The sequence below is a fragment of the Coregonus lavaretus genome, assembly GCF_964263955.1.
Source record: "Coregonus lavaretus genome assembly, contig: HAP1_SCAFFOLD_2747, whole genome shotgun sequence".
NCBI classification, from domain to species: Eukaryota; Metazoa; Chordata; class Actinopteri; order Salmoniformes; family Salmonidae; genus Coregonus; species Coregonus lavaretus.
In genome coordinates this window covers 39,309-50,371 of record NW_028156332.1, presented here as the reverse complement: position 1 = coordinate 50,371, position 11,063 = coordinate 39,309, and positions in this window count along the sequence as shown.

Here is an 11,063-nt window from a genome sequence, read left to right as displayed (position 1 = left end):
GATGAGACTCGAAATTGAGCTCAGGTGCATCCTGTTTCCATTGATCATCCTTGAGATGTTTCTACAACTTGATTGGAGTCCACGTGTGGTAAATTCTATTGATTGGACATGATTTGGAAAGGCACACATCTGTCTATATAAGGTCCCACAGCTGACAGTGCATGTCAGAGCAAAAACCAAGCCAAGAGGTCGAAATAATTTTCCATAGAGCTCCGAGACAGGATTGTGTCAAGACACAGTATTGAGACCCCTTGAATTCCACAGTTTGTTATGTACAGCCTTATTCTAAAATGGATTGCCCTTAGCAATCTACACACAATACCCCATAATGACAAAGCAAAAACAGGTTTTTAGACATTTTTGCACATTTATTAAAAATAAAAACCTGATATATCACATTTACATAAGTATTCAGACCCTTTACTCAGTACTTTGTTGAAGCACCTTTGGCAGCGATTACAGCCTCAAGTCTTCTTGGGTATGACGCTACAAGCTTGGCACATCTGTATTTGGGGAGTTTCTCCCATTCTTCTCTGCAGATCCTCTCAAGCTCTTTCAGGTTGGATGGGGAGCGTCGCTGCACAGTTATTTTCAGATCTCTCCACAGATGTTCGATCGGGTTCAAATCCGGGCTCTGGCTTGGCCACTCAAGGACATTCAGAGACTTGTCCCGAAGCCACTCCTGTGTTGTCTTGGCTGTGTGCTTAGGGTCGTTGTCCTGTTGGAAGGTGAACCTTCGCCCCAGTCTGAGGTCCTGAGTGCTCTGGAGCAGGTTTTCATCAAGGATCTCTCTGTACTTTGCTCCGTTCAGCTTTCCCTCGATCCTGACTAGTCTCCCAGTCCCTTCCGCTGAAAAACATCCCCACAGCATGATGCTGCCAGCACCATGCTTCACTGTAGGGATGGTGCCAGGTTTCCTCCAGACGTGACGCTTGGCATTCAGGCCAAAGAGTTCAATCTTGGTTTCATCAGACCAGAGAATCTTTTTTATCATGGTCTGAGAGTCCATTAGGTGCCTTTTGGCAAACTCCAAGCGGGCTGTAAATAAGGTGTTGTGGAAATTCTTACACAGGGACACTCGAAGTCAATCTTAAATGAATCATTGTTTATTGTCAGCAAGCTGGAGAGGTCACAGTCAAACTTAGATGCATAAAGTATCGGTCTGAAGTGAACTCTAATGGGGCAGTCCCGTTAGTTCCCTTATATACTGACAAGTTATAATATAATAATATAATATGCCATTTAGCAGACGCTTTTATCCAAAGCAACTTACAGTCATGTGTGCATACATTTTTACGTATGGGTGGTCCCGGGGATCGAACCCACTACCCTGGCGTTACAAGCCCCATGCTCTACCAATTGAGCTACAGAGTTATATTTTCATGATTTAGCTTATTCATCATTCATAATTAATGTTAGCTTCATTCATGTGATGACCAATTCTGGGTCATGCATGTGACAGACCGATACCTCACGAGGCTTCTTCTCTCTAAGCTGAGACCTTGAAACTGAGATACACTACCGGTCAAAAGTTTTAGAACACCTACTCATTCAAGGGTTTTTCTTTATTTTTACTATTTTCTACATTGTAGAATAATAGTGAATATATCACAATTATGAAATAACACATATGGAATCATGTAGTAACCAAAAAAGTGTTAAAAAAATTAAAAAAACATTTTATATTTGAGATTCTTAAAATAGCCACCCTTTGCCTTGATGACAGCTTTGCACACTCTTGGCATTCTCTCAACCAGCTTTACCTGGAATGCTTTTCCAACAGTCTTGAAGGAGTTCCCACATATGCTGAGCACTTGTTGGCTGCTTTTCCTTCACTCTGCGGTCCAACTCATCCTACACCATCTCAATTTGGTTGAGGTTGGGGGATTGTGGAGGCCAGGTTATCTGATGCAGCACTCCATCACTCTCCTTCTTGGTAAAATAGCCCTTACACAGCCTGGAGGTGTGTTGGGTCATTGTCCTGTTGGAAAACAAATGATAGTCCCACTAAGCCCAAACCAGATGGGATGGAGTATAAAAAGACCCCAGACAATAAATCAACCATATTAACCACAAAACAACAACAGACCAATACCACACAAGGCTTCGTCTCTCTAAGCTGAGACCTTGAAACGGAGATATCCCTTTCTCTAAACAAGGTACTGGGTGTACTGCCAAATTTTAGACACTGATAGTGAGGATTCGTTCAATCAGTCACTTGCATGAACACATAAATTGGTTAATTGGTTAATAGAAAAGCACAAACAGAACGCAGAAATTAGTTTATAGAAAAGCACAAACTGTCACGATCGTTCATGAACGAGAAGGACCAAGGCGCAGCATGATATGCATTCATATTTATTTACGTACTGAACACACGACAAAACAACAACCGAAACGTGAAGTCCAAGGTAGACAAATAACATACCTCACACGGAACAAGATCCCACAACTAACAGGTGCCAAAAGGGCTGCCTAAGTATGGTCCCCAATCAGAGACAACGAGCGACAGCTGCCTCTGATTTGGAACCACACAGGCCAACATAGATCTAGACATACTAGAATCTTGCAGACAATCAACATAGCCAAACACAACACAGAAAATACACACCCTGACTCAACAAATACAAGTCCCTTGAGTCAGGGCGTGACACAAACAGAACACAGAAATTGGTTAATAGAAAAGCACAAACGTGGAGGGCCACTAGGGGTGCAATGTGCTGCTGATGTATTTTCCGTTTGCTCCCGCAGTATTCTTAAAGTTTATGTGAATTTTCCAGCAAAACCGTATTTATTTTCAGATATTAGTTTGGTGATCCCTTTCTGTAATAGTCAAGACTACTTTGCTTTCAATTGTCAGCATGTCAATGAAAACATAAGGCCAAAAAACACGACTTTGAGAAAACCCGGCCTACAAGACCCGAGGGCCTGGAGACTTGCACTCTCGAACATTCTCGAGGCCATCAAGCTACTACGCTCTGAGATAATTTAAATGAAAACGGAGGTAGTTGCTACGGTTGAGGCCCGAATACAAGAGGTTTTGGATACTTTAAAAGCGAATCTAACTTACCTGCGGAGCGAGATGGTGCCAGCTATCACATCACTCAAAACAACAACAGAGTTGCACACCATGACGATTGCAGCGCTGGAGACCTCCGCTACCAGTATCTCCGACCTGACTACCTCCCTGGAGGCTGACGTGAAACGCCTGGCTGCGGATCTGAAAAAAGTACAGGAGAGCTGTGTGAGTTTAGAGGGAATTTCTAGCCGGAATAACCTGAGACTAGTATCCGTCCCAGAGTCAGCGGAAATGCCTTGCGCCATGGATTTAGTCTCTGGGCTGCTGAAGGATGTTCTCGCCATGGATGAGAAGCCCCTGATTAATCATGCCCATCGGTCACTTCGCCCAAAGCCCTGGGATAGTGAGAGGCCCTGTGACATCATTCTTCGGAGTGCACTTTTTCCATGAGAAGATGGAGATTCTCAGATGAGCCCGCAATACCACTCTGAGCTGTCAAGGACAGAGCTTCTCCATCTACCAGGACTACTCCCCCACTGTGTCCAGGCAGCGTGCAGCTCAAAAGTTTTGAGAATGACACAAATATTAATTTTCACAAAGTCTGCTGCCTCAGTTTTTATGATGGCAATTTGCCATACTCCAGAATGTTATGAAGAGTGATCAGATGAATTGCAATTAATTGCAAAGTCCCTCTTTGCCATGAAAATGAATTTAATCCCCAAAAAACATTTCCACTGCATGTCAGCCCTGCCACAAAAGGACCAGCTGACATCATGTAAGTGATTCTATCGTTAACACAGGTGAGAGTGTTGACGAGGACAAGGCTGGAGATCACTCTGTCATGCTGATTGAGTTAGAATAACAGACTGGAAGCTTTAAAAGGAGGGTGGTGCTTGAAATCATTGTTCTTCCTCTGTTAACCATGGTTACCTGCAAGGAAACATGTGCCGTCATCATTGCTTTTCACAAAAAGGGCTTCACAGGCAAGGATATTGCTGCTAGTAAGATTGCACCTAAATCAACCATTTATCGGATCATCTAGAACTTCAAGGAGAGAGGTTCAATTGTTGTGAAGAAGGCTTCAGGGCGCCCAAGAAAGTCCAGCAAGCGCCAGGACCGTCTTTTAAAGTTGATTCAGCTGCGGGATCGGGGCACCACCAGTGCAGAGCTTGCTCAGGAATGGCAGCAGGCAGGTGTGAGTGCATCTGCACGCACAGTGAGGCAAAGACTTTTGGAGGATGGCCTGGTGTCAAGAAGGGCAGCGAGGAAGCCACTTCTCTCCAGGAAAAACATCAGGGACAGACTGATATTCTGCAAAAGGTACAGGGATTGGACTGCTGAGGACTGGGGTAAAGTCATTTTCTCTGATGAATCCCCTTTCCGATTGTTTGGGGCATCCGGAAAAAAGCTTGTCCGGAGAAGACAAGGTGAGCGCTACCATCAGTCCTGTGTCATGCCACCAGTAAAGCATCCTGAGAACATTCATGTGTGGGGTTGCTTCTCCGCCAAGGGAGTGGGCTCACTCACAATTTTGCCTAAGAACACAGCCATGAATAAAGAATGGTACCAACACATCCTCCGAGAGCAACTTCTTCCAACCATCCAAGAACAGTTTGGTGACGAACAATGCCTTTTCCAGCATGATGGAAGCACCTTGCCTTAAGGCAAAAGTGATAACTAAGAGGCTCGGGGAACAAAACATCAACATTTTGGGTCCATGGCCAGGATACTCCCCAGACCTTAATCCCATTGAGAACTTGTGGTCAATCCTCAAGAGGCGGGTGGACAAACAAAACCCCACAAATTCTGACAAACTACAAGCATTCATTATGCAAGAATGGACTGCCATCAGTGTCACGCCCAAGGGACTTGTATTTGTCAGGGTGTGTATTTTCTGTGTTGTGTTTGGCTATGTTGATTGTCTATGTTAGATTATAGTATGTCTAGATCTATGTTGGCCTGTGTGGTTCCCAATTAAGCAGCCTTTTGGCACCTGTTAGTTGTGGGATCTTGTTCCGTGTAAGGTATGTTTGTGTGTTACCTTGGACGTCACGTTTCGTTTGTTGTTTTGTCGCGTGTTCATTCGTTAAATAAACATGTATGCTTATCACGCTGCGCCTTGGCCCTTCTCGTTCGTAAATGATCGTGACAGAAGATCCCACCAAAATAGGACCAAGCAGCGTGTTCAGGAGCAAACGCCGGGAACTAAACAGGAGGTTACGTTAGTAGATGTCCTCCTCGGTTGGGGGAGAATTACGAAGGAGGAGGCCGTCCGCTACCGGAGGGCGATGAATGAGGATGCCCAGGTAGGAGAGGAGAAACGGCGCCAACATTGCCGACGACGGAGACCCGAGAGGCAACCCCAAGAAAATGTTGGGGGGGGGGCACACGGTGTGGACGACGAGGCAGCAGGAGGCAGCGACACAGCGATTCTGCAGGTTAGGAGAGGAGGCCACCAGGTTACGGGGGCTATTGGTCCTGAGGGAGCAGGAGTTATTTGGTCAGATGGAGGAGCTACAGGAGGCTATAAGGGAGAAGGAGAGTGTAGAGGCACGGCGAGAGGAGCTGGTTAGGCAACAGAAGGAGCGGGGGTTTATAAGGGAACCCAGTCCCGCTCCTCGCACCAAGCAAGTGGTGCGTGTCGCCAGTCCGGTCCGGCCCGTTCCTGATCCCCGCACTAAGCCAGTGGTGCGTGTTCCCAGTACGGCCCGACCCATTCCCGCTTCCCGAACAAATCAAAATCAAATCAAATCAAATCAAATTTTATTGGTCACATGCGCCGAATACAACAGGTGCAGACATTACAGTGAAATGCTTACTTACAGCCCTTAACCAACAGTGCATTTATTTTAAACAAAAAAGTAAGAATAAAACAACAACAAAAAAGTGTTGAGAAAAAAAGAGCAGAAGTAAAATAAAGTGACAGTAGGGAGGCTATATATACAGTAAAATAAAGTGACAGTAGGGAGGCTATATATACAGGGGGGTACCGTTGCATGGTCAATGTGCGGGGGCACCGGCTAGTTGAGGTAGTTGAGGTAATATGTACATGTGGGTAGAGTTAAAGTGACTATGCATAAATACTTAACAGAGTAGCAGCAGCGTAAAAAGGATGGGGTGGGGGGGCAGTGCAAATAGTCCGGGTAGCCATGATTAGCTGTTCAGGAGTCTTATGGCTTGGGGGTAGAAGCTGTTGAGAAGTCTTTTGGACCTAGACTTGGCACTCCGGTACCGCTTGCCGTGCGGTAGCAGAGAGAACAGTCTATGACTAGGGTGGCTGGAGTCTTTGACAATTTTGAGGGCCTTCCTCTGACACCGCCTGGTATAGAGGTCCTGGATGGCAGGGAGCTTTGCCCCAGTGATGTACTGGGCCGTACTCACTACCCTCTGTAGTGCCTTGCGGTCAGAGGCCAAGCAGTTGCCATACCAGGCGGTGATGCAACCAGTCAGGATGCTCTCGATGGTGCAGCTGTAGAATTTTTTGAGGATCTGAGGACCCATGCCAAATCTTTTTAGTCTCCTGAGGGGGAATAGGCTTTGTCGTGCCCTCTTCACGACTGTCTTGGTGTGTTTGGACCATGATAGTTCGTTGGTGATGTGGACACCAAGGAACTTGAAGCTCTCAACCTGTTCCACTACAGCCCCGTCGATGAGAATGGGGGCGTGCTCAGTCCTCTTTTTTTTCCTGTAGTCCACAATTATCTCCTTTGTCTTGGTCACGTTGAGGGAGAGGTTGTTGTCCTGGCACCACACGGCCAGATCTCTGACCTCCTCCCTATAGGCTGTCTCATCGTTGTCGGTGATCAGGCCTACCACTGTTGTGTCGTCGGCAAACTTAATGATGGTGTTGGAGTCGTGCCTGGCCATGCAGTCATGGGTGAACAGAGAGTACAGGAGGGGACTGAGCACGCACCCCTGAGGGGCCCCCGTGTTGAGGATCAGTGTGGCAGATGTGTTGTTACCTACCCTTACCACCTGGGGGCGGCCCGTCAGGAAGTCCAGGATCCAGTTGCAGAGGGAGGTGTTTAGTCCCAGGATCCTTAGCTTAGTGATGAGCTTAGAGGGCACTATGGTGTTGAATGCTGAGCTGTAGTCAATGAATAGCATTCTCACGTAGGTGTTCCTCTTGTCCAGGTGGGAAAGGGCAGTGTGGAGTGCGATAGAGATTGCATCAAGGCCAGCCCGGTCCAGCCTGTTCCTGTCCCTCGCACCAAGCCAGTGGTGTGTGTCGCCAGCCCGGTCCGGCCTGTTCCTGCCCCTCGCTCCAAGCCAGTGGTGCGCGTCGCCAGCCCGGTCCGGCCTGTTCCTGTCCCTCGCACCAAGCCAGTGGTGCGCGTCGCCAGCCCAGTCCGGCCTGTTCCTGCCCCTCGCACCAAGCCAGTGGTGCGCGTCGCCAGCCCGGTCTGGCTAGTTCCTGTCCCTCGCACCAAGCCAGTGGTGCGCGTCGCCAGCCCGGTCCGGCCTGTTCCTGTCCCTCGCACCAAGCCAGTGGTGTGCGTCGCCAGCCCGGTCCGGCCTGTTCCTATCCCTCGCACCAAGCCAGTGGTGCGCGTTGCCAGCCCGGCCCGGCCTGATCCTGCTCCCCGCACCAGGCCAGTGGCGTCCGTCAGCCCGGTCCGGCCCGTTCCTGTTCCCGCACCAGGCCAATGGTGTGCGTCGCCAGTCCGGTACGGCCCGTTCCTGCCCCCGCACCAAGCCAGTGGTGCGCGTCGACAGTCCGGTACGGCCCGTTCCTGCTCCCCGCACCAAGCCAGTGGTGCGCGTCGACAGTCCGGTACGGCCCGTTCCTGCTCCCCGCACCAAGCCAGTGGTGCGCGTCGTCAGCCCGGTCCGGCCCGTTCCTGCTCCTCACACCAAGCCAGTGGTGCGTGTCGTCAGCCCGGTCCGGCCCGTTCCTGCTCCCCGCACCAAGACAGTGGTGTGTGTGTCCAGTCCGGCACGGCCCGTGCCTGTTCCACCGGTGCCTGGTCCGGCACCGGTCAGCTGCTCCACTCCGGAGCTAGAGCAATCCGCTCCACCGGGGTCCAGTCCAGCTCCGGTCAGCGGTTCCACTCCGGAGCCAGAGCAATCCGCTCCACCGGGGTCCAGTCCAGCTCCGGTCAGCCGCTCCACTCCGGAGCCAGAGGAGTTCGATCCACCGTCGTCGGGTCCAGCTCCAGACAGCGGTTCCAGTCCAGACCCAGACGTCAGCCCCTCTCCAGGTTCGGGGTCTCCCACACCAGGGTCCAGACAGGGCTTGGTACGTCGTGGGAGGAAGGAGAAGGGAAGCAGCACGCCGAGGTCCAGACCAGACCAGGGGCGCAACAGGGAGGCGGCGAGTCTGTGGTCGTCACGCCCGGAGCCGGATCCGCCTCCGAGGCGGAATGCCCACCCGGCCCCTACCCTGTTAGGTTTATGTGGCGCGGTCGGAGTCCGCACCTTTGGGGGGGGGGGGTACTGTCACGCCCTGACTCAAGGGACTTGTATTTGTTGAGTCAGGGTGTGTATTTTCTGTGTTGTGTTTGGCTATGTTGATTGTCTATGTTAGATTATAGTATGTCTAGATCTATGTTGGCCTGTGTGGTTCCCAATCAGAGGCAGCTGTTGCTCGTTGTCTCTGATTGGGGACCATACTTAGGCAGCCTTTTGGCACCTGTTAGTTGTGGGATCTTGTTCCGTGTAAGGTATGTTTGTGTGTTACCTTGGACTTCACGTTTCGTTTGTTGTTTTGTCGCGTGTTCATTCGTTAAATAAACATGTATGCTTATCACGCTGCGCCTTGGTCCTTCTCGTTCGTAAACGATCGTGACAATCAGTCAGGATGTGGCCCAGAAGTTAATTGACAGCATGCCAGGGCGGATTGCAGAGGTCTTGAAAAAGAAGGGTCAACACTGCAAATATTAACTCTTTGCATAAACTTAATGTAATTGACAATAAAAGCCTTTGACACTTGTAATTGGCTTGTAATTATACTTCAGTATACCATAGTAACATCTGACAAAAATATCTAAAAACACTGAAGCAGCAAACTTTGTGAAGACCAATACTTATGTCATTCTCAAAACTTTTGACCACGACTGTACACTACCAGTCAAAAGTTTGGACACACCTACTCATTCAAGGGGTTTTCTTTATTTTTACTATGTTTTACATTGTAGAATAATAGTTAAGACATCAGAACTATGAAATAACACATATGGAATCATGTAGTAACCAAAAAAGTGTTAAACAAATCAAAATATATTTTATATTTGAGATTCTTCAAATAGCCACCCTTTCCCTTGATGACATCTTTGCACACTCTTGGCATTCTCTCAACCAGCTTCAATAAGAAGAAGAGACTTGCTTGGGCCAAGAAACATGAGCAATGGACATTAGACCGGTGAAAATGTGTCCTTTGGTCACGATCGTTGTAAGAAGCGGACCAAGGCGCAGCGTGATAGGCGTACATCTTTTAATGAGTACTTTACACCAATAACAAAACAACAAAACGATACGTGAAGTCCTAAGGTTAACACAACACAAACCTCTCCGGAACAAGATCCCACAATCAACAGTGCCAAACAAGCTGCCTAAGTATGGTCCCCAATCAGAGACAACGAGAATCAGCTGCCTCTGATTGGGAACCACCCTGGCCAACATAGAAAACACGAACTAGGACAAAACACACATCACACATAGAAAATCCACACCCTGGCTCAACATATAAGAGTCCCCAGAGCCAGGGCGTGATACCGGTAAACTGTTTTCTACCCCTCTTGTTTTGGCTAGTGTTTATGCTCCCAATTGGGATGACACAAGTTTCATTTCTACCTTTTTATCTGCTATACCCAATTTAGACTCCCATTCGTTGATTTTAGGGGGGGATTTCAACTGTACAATGTCCCCAGTTCTTGACAAGTCCTCACAAAGAGCTACAGGCCCATTTAATCAAATCAAATCAAATGTTATTGGCCACATGCGCTGAATAAAACAGGTGCAGACATTACAGTGAAATGCTTACTTACAGCCCTTAACCAACAGTGCATTTATTTTTAACAAAAAAGTAAAAATAAAACAACAACAAAAAAAGTGTTGAGAAAAAAAGAGCAGAAGTAAAATAAAATAACAGTAGGGAGGCTATATATACAGGTGGGTACCGGTACAGAGTCAATGTGCGGGGGCACCGGCTAGTTGAGCTAGTTGAAGTTGAATGTCCCTACTCAATATTTTCTTCATAAATATGCTATGTGTGAGGCCTGGCGTTTCCTACACCCTACAGATAGACAGTATTCCTTTTTTTCTCATGTTCATCAAACATACTCCCGCATTGACTACTTATTTCTGGACAAAAAACTTCTGCCCAACCTTCGGAGGTGTACTTATGGGAGTATTGTTATTTTCTGACCATTCACCATTAGTGCTTGAGATAGAGTTTCCATAGCAACCTCCTATGTGTCATCAATGGCGTCTAAACTCCATTTTACTCTCAGATAAGGAGTTTGTCAATTTAATTTCCCCTGAAATCACCTTATTCCTAGAAATTAACTCAACGCCAGGTATAATAATAATAATAATAATAATATGCCATTTAGCAGATGCTTTTATCCAAAGCGACTTACAGTCATGCGTGCATAAATTTTTGTGTATGGGTGGTCCCGGGAATCGAACCCACTACCTTGGCGTTACAAGTGCCGTGCTCTACCAGCTGAGCTACAGAGGATGTCCTGCCCTACCATATGGGAGTCCCTCAAAGCATTCCTGCGTGGCCAAATTATTTATTATACAGCCGACAAAAACAAAGCTCGCTCTCAGCGGCTTCAAGACCTGAACGAAGCCATAGCTTCATTGGATGAGAAGTATGCTACAGATCCTTCCTCTGATCTATATAAAGAACGTCAGCTACTCCAAGCTGAATTTGATGTGCTCTCTACCAGACAAGCTGAACAATTACTCTTACGAGCTCGATACAGAGTGTGTGAACAAGGTGACAAGGTCAGTAAACTCCTTGCACATCAGATCCGTAAATCTGAGGCCTCACGTTTAATCCCACCAATAAGGACCCTGTCTGGAGCTTCCACAGTTA